Source organism: Gymnoscopelus microlampas, assembly GCF_963454915.1.
Source record: "Gymnoscopelus microlampas genome assembly, chromosome: 1".
NCBI lineage: Eukaryota > Metazoa > Chordata > Actinopteri > Myctophiformes > Myctophidae > Gymnoscopelus > Gymnoscopelus microlampas.
The window spans coordinates 56,362,106-56,385,568 of record NC_139962.1 but is presented as its reverse complement, the minus strand read 5'-3'; the positions used below and the strand labels follow the sequence as shown (position 1 = coordinate 56,385,568).

General features: G+C 42.2%; 2 protein-coding genes across 2 annotated transcripts in view; both read right to left on the bottom strand.

The window, feature by feature from the left end:
* The window catches only part of LOC311044622 (E3 ubiquitin-protein ligase TRIM35-like), a gene marked incomplete at both ends in the record, with an annotated part of 153,288 nt that overhangs the window by 105,322 nt on the left and 24,503 nt on the right, over positions 1–23,463 (bottom strand). The window lies entirely within an intron of this gene.
* The window catches only part of LOC311048374 (myocyte-specific enhancer factor 2A-like), an 82,830-nt gene that overhangs the window by 56,783 nt on the left and 2,584 nt on the right, over positions 1–23,463 (bottom strand). The window lies entirely within an intron of this gene.

The following is a 23,463-nucleotide window of genomic DNA, read 5'->3' as shown; positions in this document are numbered from 1 at the left end:
AGAGCTTTGGCTGACGAGAATGTGTGGAAAAGCTGTTGTAGAGGTTCCACTGTTAAAACCACACGTTGGCTGAGATAATGCTGCTGTTTTTACGCTTAAAAAGGTCGAAGTGTTGGGGAAGCAAGTTGTAGATGTAGACCCCCCCCCAAAATTATATGTATTTGGCCACGGACCCCACATCTGAAAATGTTTTGTGCCAGCCAGGGACCCCGAAAAAGAAAAATCTAAATCATTAAAAAGTGTAAAATGTTTAAACATTATCATTCAAACATCTAAAAGAATTGCAGATGTATAAGCTTGCAGGAATGAGGTGCTTGTATTTTTTATTTCCTTTTTCACCCAGTGCCAATTGCCTATGTAATCCTGGGCGCTGCTCTCCCTCTGCCAGCCTAGGGAGAGCCCAGAACTGAGCTCATGCCTCCTTCAATGCATGAGGAGCTAGCAAGGCAGCTTCTTATCACCTGACAGGGGGGAGTTTCCCCGGTAGGACGTAGCGTGTGGAAGGAACACGTTATTCAAACCTGTTCCTTTCCCCTCCATCAGGTGCCCTGGCTGACCAGGGGGAGGCAGTATAGAGACCAGGATTACTGCATGTTTTTTGTGAGGGTACCTTCCCTAGGGGACACGGGGAGAACATGCAAACTCCACACAGAGAGGCTCTTTCACCAACCCCACCTACGGTACGGGCACTGATGATGCGGAGGAGAGAACACGCCCACAGTGCCCACAGCGTCCCCGGCGGGAGTTTTTGTTCTTAAACCCCACATTGCAGCAGCAATAACAACAATAGCAAAGAAATAATTAAGATAATTAAAAAGATAATTAAAAAATCACACCCAGTGTGAAGTGAGTGGTGCCTTTGATGAGTTCATTATGCGCATGTGTTGCACTCCTGTTTGAGTTTAATTAGTGTAACTGGTTGCATCTTTGTGTTTCAATCAGCTGCAGCTGTTGAGGCCAGACACAAACATGTTGAGGCCATCCGCAAACATACGGACGGACATACAGACACACACACACGGTCAAATGTAGGAGTGGTTGGCACCACTCAAAAATAAGTAGAACGTTAAGAACTGTGTGATAATTCAAAATATTATCCATGATGTGTGTGAACACAAAAACATATTATGTTTGTGTGTTCACAAACAAGAAAAGTAAAGCATACTTTGGTGTGTATGTGCATGTGTGTATCTGCGTGTGATACTGGAGAGAGGTGGCAATTTTAAAAAAAGAAAGAAAGAATGGAAAACCATGGCAAACATGATGTACAGTAGGACTTAGGAAAGTTACAGCTGTAGCCATTGTAAAAGTCCCACTTTTTATTGTGTGCTAGCCTAAATTACTCCTAAACTTTGGCTCCATCTGCAAGAAAAATCAACAATGTAGCCTCTGCTTCCTTACAAGGAATGATGTAACAAACTCACTGGTTGCAGAGAAGAGCCTGTTTCTGAACTATTTGCTGCAGCTCACTGTTCAAGTCACTACGGCTACAGTAGGACCCTATCGTGCACGCCTTCCCCCCTTTTAATATTTTGAAGAAAAACATTTTAAAATAGTTCAAAAAGCCACTCTACAAACTCACGACGTGTCGATGTAGATCGGCTATTTTCACTATTTTAAAATGTTTTTCAAAATAGTAAAAATAAATGCCCAAAAAAAAATCATGCATAAGTCACCGAGCAAGACAAATAGCAGATCTACAAGCTCACAAGCTTGTGACCTTGTAGATCGGCTGTTTTTGGCAAATGTTCCCCCCAGAATAGGGATGGTGGGGTTCAAGTAGTTAAGTGTCAAGTATAAAGTAAAAAAAAAAGATTTTTTTTACAGGGGTGTCCTGAGACAAAAAAGTTTGAGAACCAGTGGGTTAGGGATATTAACCCATTAAGACCGGGAACGCATACTGTGACATCACATACTGTGACATACTGTGAACATTTTTAACTCAAATCTTTGCTTCTGGGGGATTCTACAAATGTCTTCTAAATCCTAACAGATTTTTTTTTTTTTTTTAAGAATGTATGTTATGTTATAATCAGTGGTTCTCAGACTTTTTTCATGTCAAGGACCCCCAAAATGATAAGTTTTTATATATATGTGTATATATTGTAGATCTGCTATTTTTGAATAGCCAAAGCAATCTTAAAATGACACCGATGCGTTCCTGGTCTTAATGGGTTAAATTCCATATGGTGTTGAAAGTGTCCTTTATTGAAGAGAGTGGTGTGAGTGATATCTGGATGAGAGCCAGTCTAAGTGGAGTGTTCTTCACACAATGAAGCATAATGCACTTCACTGACTGTAGCGCTGAACACATTTACATAATGTCTACAGCAGTGCTTCTCAAACTTTTTCATTGTCAAGGACCCCCAAATTGATATGGACTACTAACCATTGAGTGTCCCGAGTAGACCTCTAGACCTACTGCACATATAAACAGAGCTGCTAACGCATTTTAAATCTGAGGCTTTTGTTTTGGTATACTATTTAAATAGTTTTGAGGAAAAGAATGCTTGTTATTTTGTCCCAAAGTGACTGCAAAAGATTGCTACTGTTCGCAGTGGTGAAAAAAGTACTCAAATGTTTTACTTAAGTAAAAGTATCAATACTGCAGTGTAGAAATACGCTGTAAAAGTCCGGAATTCAAAATGTACTTGAGTAAAAGTATTGGCATTAAAATGTGCTTAAAGTACCAAAAGTAAAAGTACTCATGAATGTAGAATGTCCCATTAAACGTTTTCAAATGTATACAAATCTTTTGAAGATAGCAGATCTGCGTCGCATCGCGTCGCATTGTGAGCTTGTAGATCTGCCATTTTCAAATGGCCGAAATATATATAGGGCTGAAGTGGTTAATGTACGTTTTGCAATAATAATCAAAATCTACAAAGTAACTAGTACCTAAAGCTTTCAAATAATTGTAGTGGAGTAAAAGTACAATATTTGCCTCTGAGATGTAATGGAGTAGAAGTAAAAGTATTGGAAATTGGAAAAAGAAATTGAGCTTCTCACAACATCAGTTTCTCACACTGTACTATACATGTGGGAACGTTTGGTCCTCACAAGTATACTAATACACACGTGTGCACACACACACACACACACACACACACAAACGCATCCAAAGAAAAAACACAGTGATATTATGCAGACATTTGACCCGATCACCTTTCTGCCATGGCTCTATACTGTACACGGGCATGAGCTTGTGCACGCACGTACGCATGCGCGCGCACACACACACACACACACACACACACACACACACACACACACACACACACACACACACACACACACACACACACACACACACACACACACACACACACACACACACACACACACACACACACACACAATCTTTTGATCTCCAGCTCGCATAAAAACGTATAATAATAATGACCTCCTTCCAACATTTTCCTTCTTGTTTACTTTTAACTGCGATCATTGGAATTCTGAGCTTACAGCAAAGTAACCTATATCGCATTTTAAAGTGGTATAGAAACATGGATATGAGATGTACCTTAGGCTATCGCACACCCCGCGCCCACACACATACACACACTCAGAGAGTGTGTGTGTGTGTGTGTGTGTGTGTGTGTGTGTGTGTGTGTGTGTGTGTGTGTGTGTGTGTGCGAGATCATAGAGTAAACAAATGTGATGAACAGCTGAATCCTAGAACATTATAGATTCCGTTTCATGTCCATATAGGGTACGATATGATATAATTCATATTTATACATTTTACAGTGGGGGGGGGGGGTCAATGAGTTACATCTTATACACGCACGCTTATATTCCGATCATAATGGTTTAAAGGGTAAGACCACTTTGGTAGAGGTTTGGGTTGTGTAGTTACCTTGCCATGATGTAACTCCAAAAGTGGGCAAGAAATAAAAAATAATTGCTCCATTGATTAGAAATTGATAATTCAAAATATGCTCCTCATTGACTTACATTGTACGGTAAAACAGCTCTCAAAGTCACTCTTTTAGCACATAAATGTCAAATGAACCCAAACATAGCTGATTCAGACAATATAGAGCATCACCAAACACAGTACTGTTTGTTTTTTTAATAAAAATGTAAACTTCCTGTTGATTTTACTATTTGAAGATCTGGATCCGGATCCGCTGATCCAGTCCGGGTTTTCTAAAAATGGCAAAATCAACAGGAAGTTGAGATTTTTATTTAAAAAAAAAACAGTACTGGGTTTGGTGATGTTCTATATTGTCTGAATCAACTTTGTTTGCGTTCGTTTTTGTGCTAAAAGAGTGACTTTGAGAGCAGTTTTACCGTACAATGTAAGTCAATGAGGAGCATATTTTGAATTATCAATTTCTAATCAATGGAGCAATTATTTTTTATTTCTTGCCCACCTTTGGAGTTACATCATGGCAAGGTAACTAGACAATCCAAACCTCTACCAAAGTGGTCTTGCCCTTTAAAGGGCAATACTCTGATCATAGGAAACGGTGCATGCCTTATATAGCTCTAGTATCTTAATCAGTGTAATAAAGCGGGGTAAGCATATTAAGACAGTTACACACCTCTCATCCTGTCCTCACCCTCCCCTTCCAAACTCAGGGGTCTTCAACATGTTTCAGTCCAAGGACCCCTTAGCTGAGAGAGAGATTAAGCAGGGACCCCCCCCCCCCCCCCCGCCACTACATTATTGTATCAAATTGTATTTAAATGAAACGTTTTCATAGATAGGCTCATAGACTTGTTTGATGGCACTATCATGTTGGATTCACGTCCTATTTCCGCCGACTACATGTAGGACTGGTTACCCCAGTCAAACCTTACTAGGGCCCGGACATCTAGAGTAGCGGTCCGGGCACCATAGGCTCAGTGTTACCTCCTGGCTGACAGCGTGTTGCGGGTTCGATTCCCGATCCCGACGGCCTTTACTGCGTGTCACTCCCCGTCTCTCTCCCCATTTCCTGTCAAACTACTGTCCAAACTACTATCAATAAAGTCATAAAAGCCCCCCCCCCCCCCCCCCCATAAAAAAATAACTCACTAGAAATGGCTTCGGGCACTGATTCCCAAACAGTGGGTCAGTACTCAAGTTTACGTCCAAGTTTGTTTTTTATGGGTCACGATTAAATATTATAATATTATTATATATATTATTCATTTCCTACATTTTGTTTTAATTATTATTAATTAAAAAAAAAATAATAATAATAATAATCTAATGAATAAAAAAACAATACATCAAAGAAATTCCATAAATTTGAAAAAAAAAAGTTTAAGAAGTAGTGAAAACAGCAGATCTACAAGCTCACAAGGCGTCTATTTTAACTAGTTTGGGTCCCGGGAGACATCATAAAATGTCTCTTTTGGATCTCGAGCTAAAAAAGTTTGGGAACCACCACTGGCTTAGAGTTGTGACTGAGTGAATGAGTTATGGTGACAGAGAGAGCACTGCAGAGAGCAGAGAGAGAGAGAGAGAGAGAGAGAGAGAGAGAGAGAGAGAGAGAGAGAGAGAGAGAGAGAGAGAGAGAGAGAGAGAGAGAGAGAGAGAGAGAGAGAGAGAGAGAGAGAGGAGAGAGAGAGAGAGAGGATGGATTAGATGGATGGATTGTTTGGCCCAGGTCTGCATTGGGACATGTTGGACTGTTTAGGTTGTAATCAGGTCTCAGTTTGAGCATAGAGAGGAGAGCATAAAGTCAACACTTTGTGCCACGGCCAACAGAGTCTGCTCTGCATACAGCCAGCCAAGCGCTTTCCAGGGATGACATACACTTCTGTCTCTTCAGAAGAAAACAGACTCTGTGTGTTTGCAACAGAAAACAGACGCTGTATACGACCATCAGAATGAAACTCTATTCGGTGATGCTGAACCGTCTTGATTTCTAATGTATCATTAATCCATTAAGACCCGGAACACATCTGTGTCATTTTTAGGTTTCTTTGGCTATTAGAAAATAGCAGATCTACAAGCTCATAGCCAGAGCCGCATTAAGACCCCTCAGGGCCGCGGAACACCACAAAATCAAAGGCCCCCCCAGTCGCGTAATTTCACGCACATGCATGCGCACAACCTGCACATTTTTTCGGGTCTAATTCAGGTCTAATTCGGGTCTAATTCGGGTCTAATTCGGTTCTATTTGACCAATATAAATCAACATGTTTTCTTTAAATACACAAAAATTAAATACACAATTCTCACAGGGCCCTGCAGGCTGTGGGCCGTGGAACACCAGTTCCACTAAGTTCCGCGGTTAATGCGGCCCTGCTCATAGCTTAAAATCGTGGAATATTTGTGCAAATTATTATTGTTATTATTATTATTATTTATTTATGTTTTATAAGCGAACATTTTTAACTCCGATCTGTGCTTCTGGGGGTCCCTGGAACAACATATTTTGAGATGGGGGTCCATCTCAAAATGTTTTGTTCCAGGGACCCCCCAGAAGCACAGACTTGAGTTACAAATGTTCGCTATATATATAAATATATATGTAATCAAAGATTTGCACAAATGTTCAAGATTTTTCAAAAATAGCAGATCTACAAGTACAAGCTCTTCTGTACACTTTTTGGTACACTCTGAGAGTTGTACAAAATGCTAACCAAATGGACCTGTATAGATGAACACTTGGCGTTTCTCTATGCAGTGTAATTCAACCAAACATCTGTGCTCACTGTGTCACTCCTTCCATCTGTCTATCTCCTCGTCCCTGTCCCAGATCATGTGTGCGTGTAGATCTGATATTTCTGCTCTCTCTTAAACATTTGAAAATGCATCACAAAACATTTGAAGATGTTTCAACGTGGAAATAAAATGAATGATGATTATGAGTTTATGACGGTTATGCAGAACGATTGCGATTGTCTCAAATTAATTGCGACATTAGACGATTGTAGTAATTGTGACTCACTCTGTCTCTCTCACTGTCTTTTCTCTGACTGCTACAGTACCCCAATAATCTACATCTTTCATCCTCCGTCCATCTCTGCCTTTCTCTCTGTCTCCTTCCTGCAAACTCTCTGTTTCTTCATGCACTTGTTTCCTTATTTCCTCACCCCCCCCCCCCTCCCTCCCTCCTGTAGATAGAATGAGAGAGACCAGTGATTCATGTTCAAAAACTTCTCCAAAAGAGAACATGCTTTTTGTTCTGCTTCGGTGAGTCATCATCATCGTCTATCACGCGCGCACACGCACACACAACACAGTGGATTACTACACTTGTGAGGACATCAGCATTTTAGGACAGTGATTTTTACGAATGCCATTTCTAATTCAAGTATAAAACCAGGCATAAACAATGATCTATCATCTCTAATCCAAACTTCTAAATGCCTAATCCTAACACTAACCCAAGCCTAATGTTTTTTTCTAAAAGCAAAAAAAATATTAAATATCTTTTTTAAGCATGAAACAAAAATGTTCAAAATGAAGACATTTGTGGGAGACATTTGACAGTTACAAATGTTCGCTATTCAAAGGTTTGCACACATTTTCACGATTTTTCAAAAATAGCAGATCTACAAGCTCATAGCGCGGCACTCGGTGCCGCGCTATGAGCTTGTAGATCTGCTATTTTTAGCCTATTTTTTCGGTCCTCACAAGTATAGTCACACACACACACACACACACACACACACACACACACACACACACACACACACACACACACACACACACACACACACACACACACACACACACACACACACACACACACACACACACACACACACACACACACACACACACACACACTTTTGGTCGGACATGTAAAGTCAAACATGGTTATGTCACTGCGCAGCAGCCAGCCATCTGCACTGGATCAGTCCATTCTATTCCTCTGGACTAAATAATAAAACAATAACACAATCACTGCCTCTTCAGAAACACAATCCACTGTAATATATATGACCTTATGAACGCTCGTATCAAACCAATAGAGGGATGTATACTTCAAGTTCAAACGTGCTTGTAAAAGAGCTTTGTTTATAAGATTATGATCAAATGAGATTATAGCAAGAGAGCTGGTACAACCACAGTCATTTCACAGCAATGGTTCTCAAAAGTGGGGTCCGGGGATCCCCAGGGGGTCCTCGGGTGGGGTTCCAGGGGGTCCCCACTCAGCTAAATGTGTTAATTCAGCAGCATCACAATCATTTTAACCACTTAAACCACATATGGTTATCTGGATTCCCTCAGGGCTCAATACTAGTGTCTTTTCTGTTTTCTGTTATTGTGGGGAAAGCTTTCGCTGAAAATAGCCGATCGACAAGCTCACAGAGTGTCACTTGTTGAATAATTTGTTTCAGTGTTTCCCCTACATGCATTTAACCGTGGTGCACCACCACAGCTTAAATTTGAGCTCCACAGTTTAATTTTTCAGTAAATTATTTTTATAATTATTATGTGACATCATTATTTTCATAAATCTTGATTCAAGATTTATGAAAATAATTGTGTATTATAAAATTATGGCACACATATTAAAGATACAACATTGTAAAAAAAAATGTGTTCCTTTTTTTTGCCGTGTGCGTGCGGCTGTTCACCACCACTGCGACAACTTCCTCCTAGGGGAGGTTTTTTTGGGGGGAAAATTAAAGAAACAAAAAAGTTATTGACAAAACACAGCCCCTCACGTATTAGAAGGACAATATCAGTCACCAGAACCAAGGACGGGTGTTTTCGATGAATCCATCATGGTTAAAATGGAGCTTGAAGTTACAATGTATAGGAAAGGGGGCGTGTCTGCTGAAAAATAATATCAAATATCTAAATACTGAATCGAGCGACGTAGAAACTGTCTGGGCCGGGGGTGAAACACAAAAGCCTGAGTAGACGTTAAAAATAACCCCAAACATGTTTGAAAGCGAAATATCCCTTTAAACTACCACCTACCCCCCCCCTCTCCCCCTCCCAGAGGAGTTTTCCTATAGAGAGGTTTATTTGGAGGCTTGTGGTCAACAGAAATAGCAGCGGCTCTGAAGGACAGACTTCTATTTTAACAGCACACGAAGAAGACATAGAGACCACTCTGTGCGTGCATGTGATGTCTAGATACAGTTATGTGCCTTGCATGTGTACACACGTGCACGTGAGTGAGTGTTTATTGAACGGCTATTTCTAGTCTCTGGTCTTCCCTGTCTGTCTGTCTGTCTGTCTGTCTGTCTGTCTCTCCGTTTGACTTGACTCTGTCTATCTTTATGTCTGTCTGTCTGTCTGTCTGTCTGTCTGTCTACATATCTACCTTTATTTCTGTCTGTCTGTCTGTCTGTCTGTCTGTCTGTCTGTCTGTCTCTGTCTGTCTATCTTTATTTCTGTCTCTCTTTATGTCTGTCTGTCTGTCTGTCTGTCTGTCTGTCTGTCTGTCTGTCTGTCTCTCTTTATGTCTGTCTGTCTGTCTGTCTGTCTGTCTGTCTGTCATGACACTAGCCTGCACTGTTCAGCCATTAGTCTATCTACAGTAAATATGACTAATAGTACTGCCTCTGCTACTGATACATACAGTACATATCCAGTGTTACAGGATGCTCTGCTACTACTGTTACCGTTATTGCTATAACTAACTAACGCCCTAGGTCGAGAATTGAGATTGAGAAGAATTGCCATCAACAACAATCAGGGCTGTCACCATTACAACATTGCGATTAACGATATAATTGTGTTTTTGGCATTGAGAATATTATGAACACAAATACTATTTCTGTTTGCCTTTTAGGCTTTGTAATAAAGAATTGTCACAGGGCAGATATGACACATAACTTAAATATGTAAAGAAATTATCGACATATTTATCAATATATATATTTTATACTTTCACTTAATTTTTTTAATAGCTTTGTCTTTTATATTTGAAAATGATTGTGACGATTGTGCAAAAAATAATGAATAACATGATTATGACAATGTAACAATTGTGACAGGCCTCGTATTAAGTTGAAATCTTGACAGATAGAGAAGAATGCCATCGTCAACAACAACACAAACATTTCCTAACGGCGGGACTAGTCACTGTACTTGTAAGCAGTGGTGTGAATTAACTAAGTACATTTACATTTACTCAAGTACTGTACTTAAGTAGACTTTTGAGGAATTTTGACTTTACTGGATTATTTCCCATTGTCTGTTCTTTTACTTCTACTCCACTACATCTCAGAGGCAAATATTGTACTTTTACTCCACTACAATTATTTTAAAACTTTAGTTACTAGTTACTTTTCGGATATAAATTATGATATTATGAAACATACATTAACCACGTTAGCTATTTGAAAATAGCAGATGTGTGAGCTTGTAGATCTGCTATTCTCGAACATTTTGGTACTTTTACTTTTGGTCCTTTATGTACATTTTGATGCCAATACTTTTGTACTTTTACTCAAGTAAATGTTTTATTCTGGACTTTAACTTGTAACAGATTATTTCTATATGGCAGTATTGGTACTTTTACTTAAGTAAAGAATGTGAGTACCTTTTCCACCACTGCTTGTAAGTCCTAAGAATGAGTGAGTAAAAAAAGCTTAGTAATCACAACAATGCAATACGGCCGTCCAGCCTGTTCAACCGTGACGCACGCCGTGCACGATGTCGTGCGCGATGTCGTGCACGACATGCACTTCCAACCACCAAATGACCTGCATCAAATTCATACTGGAACAATAATTACATTTGTCCCACTGGCAGCGGCCAAAGCGCACTCGATTAAATGGGCCGGGATAGCAGAGCAGACTGAAAGCTGACAAATCGCATTACAACGAGGAAGCCTGATAGTCCATTATTGTATCGTTGTTGTCGGGCAGAAAACTCTTATCTCCATATTCTAACTGTTATAAATTCCCTTCTCTTTTGTCTTGAGTTTCATGTTACGTTTGTTTTGTTAAGGCACCATTTTGGGCAGCTAAGTTTTCCACTTCAGTCAGGCTTTTAGGTAGCCATGCGAGTGTTGGGGTCCTCAGTGTTTACATTGAACTCACGTTGAGACGGTCCGCAGCGTCTCACGTCCCTTTATTGTATGAGTGCGTTCATGAAGAGTAAGTTACTACTGTATTGCACAACTTGTACTAATGTTTAATGCTGCTATGTATGTGTAGAGAATGTTGTGTAGGGTACATGACGTTTCTGAGGCCATATGTGTGTGCATTTCTGTGCTGCTGAGTTGGTTAGCTCACATGCTAATTTAAGCTAGCCTGGCCAGCTAGTTGTGGTCAGTGGCTATTCTATTATTGTAAAGTCATTTCATTACCCTGTGAATTGTTTGTACATCTTAACTAAATGTTAATTCATATACATGCTGTACATTATTAGTGATGTAGCTAATTCATTTATTGTGATAATTATTTCCAGTTGAAATAATTGTACATTTGTTATTTCATTCTGCTTACAGAACTACCACTCAATACAGTCCTTTGCTATTCATATCATCATCCATCTTCCAATCTGCCATTCCCATGTACTGCTGCAAATCTTTACATAAAGACAAACAAAGTAATTCTGGAGTCCACGTCTGCTCTTTTACCGGAGTAACTGTCCTGGGTGAAGAGGTCCCAGCAGAAATATTTATAACAAAGAGTAATCTCCAATATTGGTCCTTCCGAACCGGACTATCTTTATCCACGACGGTACCATGGACTCCCAGAGAACATTAACAGCAGCCGGAGATGCAGCACAACTACAGGGAAGACTGCGACAGTTTCCAGCACACCTGCAAGCCTATAAGGTTAGCTTGCCACAGTCCCTCATGCCTAATACTGCCTCTTCTAAAGACGACAGCATGAAGGCCAGCGTACAGCAGCTGCGGTCACTCAGCCTGCAGACCGAGTTTGCAGCTACAGGTGACCAGCTACACACCGCGCCCAGGCCATCTACCTGTCCATCTACAGTAGGAGCAGTCTATAGGACAGGTGAATGGAACATGGCATCATGTGCTATTAACATGTCTAGCCTGCAGAACAGGCATGAGAGACTCCAATCACCAGCCCCCTCAGAACAGAGCTGCTACAGTCAGAGCCTAACCGAACACAGCTTTAATACTAGCAGCCCTGGTTACCCCCAAGCAACAACAGCCTCAATGTCAAGCCAAAGTCAACAGAGCCACATGTTGGCTCAGTCCCCACCGCCTACAATGACCTTTGTACCACTACTCAGAGCAGCACCTACATCGCCACCCCCCACCACAACGAGTATGGTCATGGCGCAGTCTAACTACCAGACAATGCAATCTGTGGGCCACATGGGTCAGTCAATGTCGACAGCTCCAGGGTACCAGCCTGCTTACCAGCCGAACCAGCCTGTGTCACCAACTGCAGACATCACGCGCGGTAGTGCCATGGCGGGCACACAGACTATATATCAGCCTATGCCAATAACACCTGCACATCCAGCAAGTCACTACGCGGCAACTCTGCCCGCACAATCAGTATACCAGACAGCAACGGCGCTGCACCCCGCACATCAGTCATCCGCTGCTCCTGCCCTCGCGCCAGTAGGTCAGCACCCAGCAGCGACGCCTCAGCAGCATCAGCTCACCCTAGCCATGCCACAGTCACCTGCTGCACATGCCCTTCAGACAGTAAGCCAGCACCCAGCAGCTATGCCTGTACAGTACCAACCATCTACCTGGGTAGCAGCACCTGCACCACACCTACCGGCAGCAGCCCTGCAACCAGCGCACCAGTCTTCACCAGTCATATCTGCACAGCCAGCGTATCAAATGCCTGTGTGCCAACAGAGCTACCAGTCTCAATCGGTGTATCAGCACCAGCCTGCTCCAGTAACACAGGCGACCTATCAGCAGGTGTCTCCAGCATATGGCCCGGTACCGTCCCAATCAGCATTTACCCTGCCAGCTCAGCCAGCCTATCAGCACGTGTCTCCAGCATATGGCTCAGTACCGTCCCAACCTGTATCAGCCCAGCAAGTCCAATATGACTATCATCAGCCCTATCCTGCTCCTGTCCTTCAGCCCCAGCCAGCTCTAGTAACTCAGCGAGCCTACCAGCAACTGTCTTCAGCACCAGGGTCAGCACCGACCCAGCCTGTAGCAGTCCTGCCAGTCCAATATGCCAGTCAGCTAGCCTATCAAATCCATCCTGCTCCAACACCTGGCCCAGTGCCATATCAACCGGTCCAGTATGTTCCTCAACCCTTTTATATGCCACCACAGACGCCATACGACTTCCAGCCCCACAGGCAGCCAGTTCCCATACCGCAACTACCCAACCTGGTGCATGATAGTGAAAGAGAATTCACTGACCTGAAGATGGCGCTGGACCATCTACTCAACCCCCACACTGAACTCTCTGAACATTACAAGTACCGTGTGCTCATGGAGCACCTGGTTCTGGATGAAGCCAGGCTAATAGCCCAGTCCTGCAGGCATTATGCACAGCCCTACACCGCCGCCATACAGGCCTTACAGCGGCAATATGGGCAGCCACATCAACTCGCACAAAGCGAGATTGCAGCCATCCTGAACTCTCCTGATCTCAAAGCAGGAGACTCCAGTGCCTTCCAGAGCTTTGCCCTTAGTATCGAACTGCTAGTAGCAATGCTGACGTCGCTGGAAGGGCCTAACGGGATGGAAGTGATGTCGACCGGCCATGTCGATCGGCTCCTGAGTAAGCTCCCCAACCAATCGAGGGACAGCTTCGTGGAGCATCTACAAGCTCAAGGTCGCCTGAACACAAGCAGCCTAAACCCGTACAACCTCCGAGACCTCTCAGAATGGCTCAAGGCGAAAGCTGAAGCTCAACGTTTATCTGCAAAAATGGCACAGCGCCATCGGATTGATGTGCCACAACCCCCCAAGAGAGACAAGCAGTTTCCCACACACAGGCCTCACAACCGGCCTGTCTCAGTTTACCACGGTGCTGATGAGCTGGAATCGGACAGCAATCAACCTTCAGACACATTCAGGTCAGAGGCTAAGCAACAGTGGTCCAAGAGAATGTGTCTGTTCTGTAAGAGCACCGAGCACTACCTCTCAGAGTGTCCAAACATCGGCCAGCACTCACCAGAAGAGGTTGAGAAGTGGATAACAGACGGCAATCGTTGTCGTAAGTGCGGTCGCACCAACCACGAGCAAGACGCCTGCACCCTAAAGAAGGCATGCAGTGAATGCCAGGAGGTTCACCTCAGAGTTCTCCATGCCATAGCCAAGCCAGGTCCCCATGTCTACCTCATCACACCAAAGGATCGTGCCTCACTCACCAACTCCCAGCAAGGGGGGAAGGTGTACCTCAAAGTGGTGCCAATCCTCATAAGCCATGGAAGAAAGTCACTGCACACATACGCAATCCTAGACGATGGGGCTGAGCGCACAATAATACTGCCAGCTGCAGTCCAACGCCTGGGACTTAGAGGCAAAGCTGAGACCCTCTCTCTGCGCACCATCCGCCAAGACGTGGCTTGCCTCACTGGTGCGTCGGTCAACTTCAATGTGGCCTCCCCGATTCAGCCTTCAAAACAGTACCCGGTTAAAGGCGCCTTCACCGCAGGTCGACTGGCCTTGTCAGAGCAATCCTACCCGGTTACTTCACTCCAACAGCGTCACCGTCACCTGCGAGGCCTCCAGCTGCAGAACTTCAGTAACGTGCAGCCGCTACTGCTTATCGGGGCAGATTGTTCCCACCTGATCACAGCCAAGGAGCCTGTCAGGTTCAGCTCCAGAGGTGGACCCGTAGCTGTTCGTACAGCGCTCGGCTGGGCAATCCAGGGTCCGGATGGTCTCCCACCTCATGCTACTTCCTGCTACTTCACATCACTCAAGCCAGCACAAGACGACCTCCACCAACATGATGAAGGCCTCACACAGCTTCAGTGTGAACGTGACCCGCTAGCATTACAGTCCTGTTCAGACCAGGAGACTATGAGCACCCCCGAAGCATGCACCAACGGGGTGAAGGACAGCGATACACTCCGGAATGCCACCACTCTACTCCGTATTAAGGATGTGGCATTAGTGAGAGCAGCTCCCAAAGCAGTTATGCTCAGGCTCTGCAGTACAGAGAGACAGCTGCTAAAGGACAAAGCCAACGCGCAGACCCGCGGCAAGACCCTGCCGGAGCTAGCGGCACCGAATCGGTGGCTCCACGGATCACCACTCCCTCGTGATATGCCTGACAAATGGCCATCACTTACCACCTCCACAGAGCCAGAAGATGAGCTTAAACAAAATATCTTCAGCGGCCTCACACAGATAAGTCTGGCACCTCAAATACCAGACGTCACGCAGTCCAAAAGCTGCACAGTCCTGGCCAAAGTAACCCAGCAGTTCCCTCACGGGGCGGCAGCTGAACCCTCCTCACTTCAGTCTAACCTCAGATACAATGCAGTCCCCCTGCCAAAGGCCAGTCGAGTGGACTGCTTTCCAGAAGAGGTACAGCTGCTCAGGGATGCGAAACCAGAGATGAATCATGTGACACTGAACAGGCTCCTGATTGGGCGGCGGGACGCCTTCCTGCCACAAGTAACCTACACTCTAGACCTACTCACCAGCACTTACCTGCGACCAGTAGCATACCTGGTTCAATTGCCAGACGTTTTTAAGGACAATTCTGACACAAGGACTGAGGTACCACCTTGAGGAATTTATTTGTCTTTACTTCATAGCCATGCTATTCAGGGGGCGGCTGTTATAAATTCCCTTCTCTTTTGTCTTGAGTTTCATGTTACGTTTGTTTTGTTAAGGCACCATTTTGGGCAGCTAAGTTTTCCACTTCAGTCAGGCTTTTAGGTAGCCATGCGAGTGTTGGGGTCCTCAGTGTTTACATTGAACTCACGTTGAGACGGTCCGCAGCGTCTCACGTCCCTTTATTGTATGAGTGCGTTCATGAAGAGTAAGTTACTACTGTATTGCACAACTTGTACTAATGTTTAATGCTGCTATGTATGTGTAGAGAATGTTGTGTAGGGTACATGACGTTTCTGAGGCCATATGTGTGTGCATTTCTGTGCTGCTGAGTTGGTTAGCTCACATGCTAATTTAAGCTAGCCTGGCCAGCTAGTTGTGGTCAGTGGCTATTCTATTATTGTAAAGTCATTTCATTACCCTGTGAATTGTTTGTACATCTTAACTAAATGTTAATTCATATACATGCTGTACATTATTAGTGATGTAGCTAATTCATTTATTGTGATAATTATTTCCAGTTGAAATAATTGTACATTTGTTATTTCATTCTGCTTACAGAACTACCACTCAATACAGTCCTTTGCTATTCATATCATCATCCATCTTCCAATCTGCCATTCCCATGTACTGCTGCAAATCTTTACATAAAGACAAACAAAGTAATTCTGGAGTCCACGTCTGCTCTTTTACCGGAGTAACTGTCCTGGGTGAAGAGGTCCCAGCAGAAATATTTATAACAAAGAGTAATCTCCAATACTAACTTTTGGTGTTTTTTTCGTAAATTAACCCATTAAAGCCGGGAACGCATCTGTGTAACCACTTTAACCATTATTTCATACTTTGAGCTATTCAAAAATAGCAGATCTACAAGCTAAGAGCTTGTAGATCTGCTATTTTCTTTTTTTAAATTGTGAAAATTTGTGCAAATCTTTTAATGTATATACTTTTGAAGCAAACATTTTTAACTTAAACATTTGCTTCTGGGGGGTCCCTGGAACGACATTTTTGGCTGGTCCTTGAAAAAAGTATGAGAACCACTGATATTATAGCAACATAATAAAAAATTTAAAAAAGTGTTAGGATTTAGAAGACATTTGTAGCATCCCCCAGAAGCAAAGATTTGAGTTAAAAATGTTCGCTTTAAAAATAAATATATATTCAAAGATTTGGCAACATTTTTCACGATTTTTCAAAAATAGCAGATCTACAAGCTCGAAAATCGCACACGCACACACACACACACACACACACACACACACACACACACACACACACACACACACACACACACACACACACACACACACACACACACACACACACACACACACACACACACACACACACAGATTTGAATCCTGAAAAGTAACAGGACATATGAGGTTTCCACCCAACAGAGACGATACAGTAAAGAACGGTTTTAGTTTGGCCTCAGATCCATGACAGGAACCAGAGGGGAGGTGCTGCTGTCTCTTTAACAGCCCATGCGTGTCAAAGACGTGTCGTACCGTGGAACTCCAGTTTGTCAGACAGACATGTTTCAATTAATAAAATGTTATTTTAACCCAGTGGTTCTCAAACTTTTCAGGTCGCGACCCCCTAAAATAATCATATTTGAACTGGGGAGCCCCCCACACACACACACCCTGACAAGCACTTGCAATTGTAGGAGTTGAGACATTATATTTAGTTTGACTCGGTTCCACAGATATATATTGTGAAAATAGCAGAAGAACGCCTTGAGTTATAATGGAAGACTTCCATTGAGAGATTTCGATCCTGGTGTCGAGGAGTTTTGACAAGATACAACTTTGAAGTATGTTTTTTTTCCCCTTCTTTTTCAGTTTCACTACTTGTACAATTACTGCTGTTTGGCTTTGTAGCTCAGCAGCACACATGCACTGTCACACTCCAGCTAATAGCCAGTGGTGTAAAGTAACTAAGTACATTTACTCAAGTACTGTACTTAACTCATTCAGTGCCAATGAAATAAAAAAATAATTGCGAACTGTGCCAGCAATTTTTCTACTTTCTTATACCTTTTTCAAGTAGTCACAGAATACAGTATTTATCTCCAGTATAATCGATCCCCTGATGGGTGCTAATCACTGAGGGTTGCACTGTGTGGTTTCACAAATGTCAACGAGGTCATTGGACCTTGTTGACATTAATTGTCTGCCTTTTGAAAATAACATGATAACATTGAAAAATACATACAGTAGTAAAAAAAAAGTGCTCAGGAGCCAAGATACAGCCTTTTTCAGTAATAAGTTAAAGAAGAAGTGAATGGAGCAGCAAATCTTCAAATGATGATATCTTGGGTTCTGAACGTTTTTTTTTTTTACGTTTTTTTTCAAAAACACGTCAAACACGTCATTGGCACGTTGCGCCATTGCGGTAAAACACGTGAAACACGTCAATGACACTCAATGGGTTGAGGTCCCTGGGCCATACACATTGCCCGGTGAAAAAGGCTCAACGATGCCTACACTGCCTAGAGCCATATGAAATCCGTGTTAACGGAATCGCGGACGGAATCGCGGAAATGACCAATAAAAATGGAATTGGAATAAAACACGGAATATTGCAGAATTTGAAAAAAAAAAAAAATCGCGGTAAAATATTTTTTTTTACCGCGATTTTTTACAAATCCACGGGACACCACCATTTTGCATGGCCACATCCTACTTTATAAACAGTCAAATCCACGTAGAAATAGTCTTAGAAAGACGATAGAAACAATAATACATGCGCGACGCCATTTTGCGCATGCTCAGACCGAAGTCACCGAATTATTTTGGGAACATTTTTGCGTATAACACAACAAGGGCCATGTATGGACTGTTATATCTTGAACATTTATTCATTTCCACTTACCAGACACTTTTTTTTATGGTAAAAATGAGCATAAAAAGCAAAATACAGAATTCAGAAATATTAAAATGGAAAAAACAGAATTTGGGAAAAAATAAAACGGAATTGGGAAAAAAATAAAACGGATTTCATATGGCTCTAACACTGCCCCATATACGGCTGATGAAATTCAGAGTGGGGCAGTAAAAATACCTCAAAATTGTACATAAGTACAGTACTTGAGTAAATGTACTTAGTTACTTTACACCACTGATACCTTTGCACCATGGTCAGCAGCACCTCAGCACAACTGGTGTGCGCCCTTCTTAGCCTGTTTTGTTTTACTTTTTTTACACCTGTAAAGTTAAACATGTGATGTGACAGTGACAATAAACTCCAAGTTGAATCAGGAAGCTAAAAACACTTTGAAGTCTCAGTCAAACTCGCTTCCAACTGGCAACCAATAAACCCCTTGAGACCATGTGCCAAAACATCTTGTGATAGTAACCAACCGAGGGAACGGGCACCTTTAATATCTCAACGTCAACAAACAAAGCCGACTATTTTTTGCAGCGAACAATGGCCGTTCTCACTGAAAAGCCGTAATAGAAGTCATGTTTCCGGAGCCCTTTTAAATGCATTCAACGGCAATAAAACGTTCCTGCACAACTCATTTCATCAAGCGCATACCAGACGCTGGGCTGAGAAGTGGAACTGCGTGTCCATTTCTAAAAAGGCAGATTATGTGTTCTTGTAAGATCAAGTAGAATGGAGAGCAGGAAAAGATCTCTGCAAACTGATAAGCTTCCACACTTAAAGAGGCACTATGTAACTTTTTTTATATGAATAAAATGTAATTGTGTCCAAAGTATGTTAATACAAATATAGCTTACATAACCCATTCAATCCGGGGAACGCATCTGTCTGTGTCATTTTAGATTTGAGCTATAGCCATTATTTTGGCTATTCAAACATAGCGGATCTACAAGCTCATAGCACGGCACTTGCGAGCTTATAGATCTGCTATTTTTGAAAGATCTTGAACATCTGTGCAAATCTTTGAATACATATATACATTTTTTTTAAACATTTTTAACTCAAATCTTTACTTCTGGGGGGTCCCTGGAAAAACATATTTTGATGGGGAACGGCGGCCAAAAACACATCATTTTGGGGTTCCTTGACATGAAAAGGTTTGAAAACCACTGATATAACAACATAAGTTTTTTCAAAAAACTGTTAGGATTTAGAAGACATTTGTAAAGATTTGCACAAAGTTTCATGATTGTTCAAAAATAGCAGATCTACAAGCTTGTATATCTGCTATTTGTGAATAGCGTTCCCGGATTGAATGGGTTAATTGGGGTGGTTGTATTTTGTCTCCCTGCTCTCCTATATGGGCGACATTCGGATCGTGTCAAAGGTCATGTCTCGCCTAGACACAAGATCTGACAGCAGTTTTGACCTGATGGTCAAGATTCAATGTATCCCCTGAGCAAGCAGGCATAGAAGGGGTAGAAGAGGAGAAGTTACGTAGTGCAGTTTAGGACTAACTCAGGGGTCTTCAACGTTTTCAGGCTAAGGACCCCCTAGCTGAGAGAGAGATGAAGCAGGGACCCCCTCTATATTGTATACAATTGAATTTCAGACTAACTTTTTTTTTTTTTACTTGGTCTGCTCTTTTTTCCCCTCTACACCAAGCCATTTTGCCCAAAAATAGCCGATCTACAAGCTCACAACGCCTCGCAGCGCGAGGCGTTGTGAGCTTGTAGATCTGCTATTTTTGGCTAAAGTTCTCCTCAGAATAGGGACGCTAGGGTTCAAGTGGTTAATGTAAAACATAAAAATCACATCACACAAAGATTTGGTGGACCCCCTGTAGTAACTCTGAGGACACCCTAGGGGTCACGGACCCCCTGTTGAAGACCCCTGCTCTAACTAGTGGCTTTTTTTTTTTTTTCTGTTTTTGCTGTACCACAAAAAAGTTAGAATATTGAAATAGGAGCTTTCTGCCCAGACAGGGAGAGTTTTGCGGGATTTGCTCCAGACTCAGAGGGCTCTTTAGATGTATGTGTGTACAGTAACGCACACTGTATGTACAGTAATGTAATGTCCAGGTATGTGTTGGACATGAGTCTCCACTCTGTTCCCCCTCACACAGAGAACAGCTTGTATGGGGGGGAGGCCACGTCAGGTCATGTGGGCCTTATCAACCACCCATCTGAGGCAGCGTTGCCATGTCCTGCTTATTATAAGCCAGTGGGGTCTCAAACTTCTTCCATGTCAAGGACCCCCAAAATGACGTATGGATTTAGCCGCGGACCCCCCATCTCAAATATTTTTGTTCCAGGGACCCCCCAGAAGCAAAGATCTGAGCGACAAATGTTAGCTATATATAAATATATATTCAAAGGTTTGCAAAAAAAAAAAATCACGATTTTTCAAAAATAGCAAATCTACAAGCTCATAGCGCAGCACTCGGTGCAGCGCTATGAGCTTGTAGATCTGCTATTTTTGAATAGCCAAAGTATAAAAGGTTAAAGTGGTTAAAATGATTGTGAACCTATATCAACACATTTTGCTGGGGACCCCCTGGAACCCCCCCAGGGACCCCTGGGGGTCCCCAGACCCCACTTTGAGAACCAATGTTACAAGCGACTTTGGGCTTGTTTTTCTGTAAAGTTGCTTGTAAATATTGGTAGTTGTTGCGGTTTATTTTTGGGCTTGTTCCTAAAGTGTATAGTTGCTTATTTGGGCTGGTTTCCTAAATGTTGTTTATAAACCAGTGGTTCTCAAACATTTTCATGGCAAGGACCTCCCAAATTAATATGTATTAAATGTGTCCACAGAGTAGACCCCCCCCCCCCATCTGAAAAGATTTGCTGCCAGGGACTAAGATTTTTTTTGTTGTTAAAATGTTTCAAAAATAAATTAAAAATATTTGGATTTTTTTTCTCCAGATCTACAAGCTCACAAGGTCTTGTAAATCGTCTGTTTTCAAACAGCCGTCGCCTAGTCTTCTTCTTCTTCTTTTGGGCTAGTTTTCATAGACCCGGTTGCTTATTTCTCTCACAAGATCTGGCAACGCTGATCCGAGGGCTGAAGGCTGCACACACACACATCACAGCTCTGACAGAGAGCCTAATTGGAGTTGATGCTACATGCTGCTATAACCACATTAATGAAATATGAAAACAATGGGACGATAGGACGGATGGAGGAACTCAGAGGGGAAAGGAAAGGAGAGAATGAGGGAGGAAGGGAAGTAAGGGGAGAGAGAGAGAGAAGGGGGGGGGGGGTTGGAGGGGTGGAAAGAGGAAGGGAGTGGGTGTTTGTGGAGAGGTTCTGGTATACTGAACATTCAAAGAGAGAGGGCACTGACGCCCTCAGAAGTTTAGTATTTCATGTGTTATCACCACTCTGGTATCAAGTATATTATTTACAACTTTTCATTATGTAACATTATTTTCATCATGATTATAAAAGGTGTTGTGAAAGACTATAAATCAATTAGACACCTCCCTATGTGTTAACATGTTAAATGTATGTGTAGGCTGCTGTTGTACATATTGTATGTTCTTTCATTTTTTTGTCATGTTGTTGTTATATGTGCGACTATACGGATGGAAATGAGCTCATAGCTAAATCAGGCCTTACATGAGATCAGGTTCAAATTGATTCAATTCTTGTACATGTATTGAATGTTCATTAACGCGCACTATATCCTGTAAATAAACAAATAAGAGTTAAGTAACCCATTCAATCCGGGAACGCGTCTCTGTCTGTCATTTTAAATGTCTTTGTTGTTGAAAATTTGTGAAAATTTGTGAAAATCTTTAAATATATATATTTTTTAAAGCGAACATTTGTAAAATATGTTGTTCCAGGGACCCCAAGAAGCAAAGATTTGAGTTACAAATGTTCACTTTGAAAATATATACATTCAAAGATTTGCACACATTTTCATGATTTTTCAAAGAATTGCAGATATACAAGCTCATAGTCATAGCTCATATGAGCTTGTATGTCTGCTGTTTTTGAATAGCCCCAAAGAAATCTAAAATGACAGAGATGCGTCCCCGGATTGAATGGCTTAAGTACGATATGATATAAATTGGCGAGACGACACCCATCCCCTCCTTCATGCCATTTGTTCTTTCCACAAATAACACACCCGCTATCTGTCTGACAGCTATAGCGGGAAACTCCCCTTTCAAATGTGGTTGGTTGTGCTATCTAGGATCTTCTCTATTGATTTGCATGTTTATCTGAACTTGTACTGTACTGTACTGTACTGTACTGAACTGAACTGAACTGAACTGTACTCCCCCTCGAAAGCGTGCGGTCCATCCCCGTGCCAAGAAACCAATGTGTAATCTATGGCAGGAAAGCCTCGTGTTATCACATCTACTGTTGTGGTTTATATTCAGAAATTCGACACTTATCCATAATCATAGAAATGTATAGGCCAGGTTTTGATACCTGGTACACTAAGCCAGTGGCTCTCAAAGTGGGGGGGGGGGGGGGTAGAAAATAGCAGATGTACAAGCTCACAGCGTGTCACTTTGTGCCACGCTGTGAGCTTGTACACCTGCTATTTTTTGAAAATGTTAGAAAAATATCAAAAATGACGATTCAATTATGTGATTATTATTTTTTACGCGTAGCTCACACCTGCCAAAGTGTCTAGTAGGATAGTAATAACACCGGCCAGATTTACATGTACTGTATTTGGCTGGTGGGAATTTGTCTAAATTCCTATCAAGAAATGTGTATCTAGACTCTTTCATACCCATGTTAACAAGATCTGAAAATGTCACTGGGCTGATCTTTGAATTTGGACCCATTTTTTTTATTGCAGATAAGATAATTCTGTCTTTTTCTCGTGATAATATAAAGTTGAGTATGGTGACTGCAAAATATTGATAGATCGCTGCTATGCGTTTCAAAAAGCTTTAAACCCTTGCCAACGTGTATATAACGTTGCTATGTGACA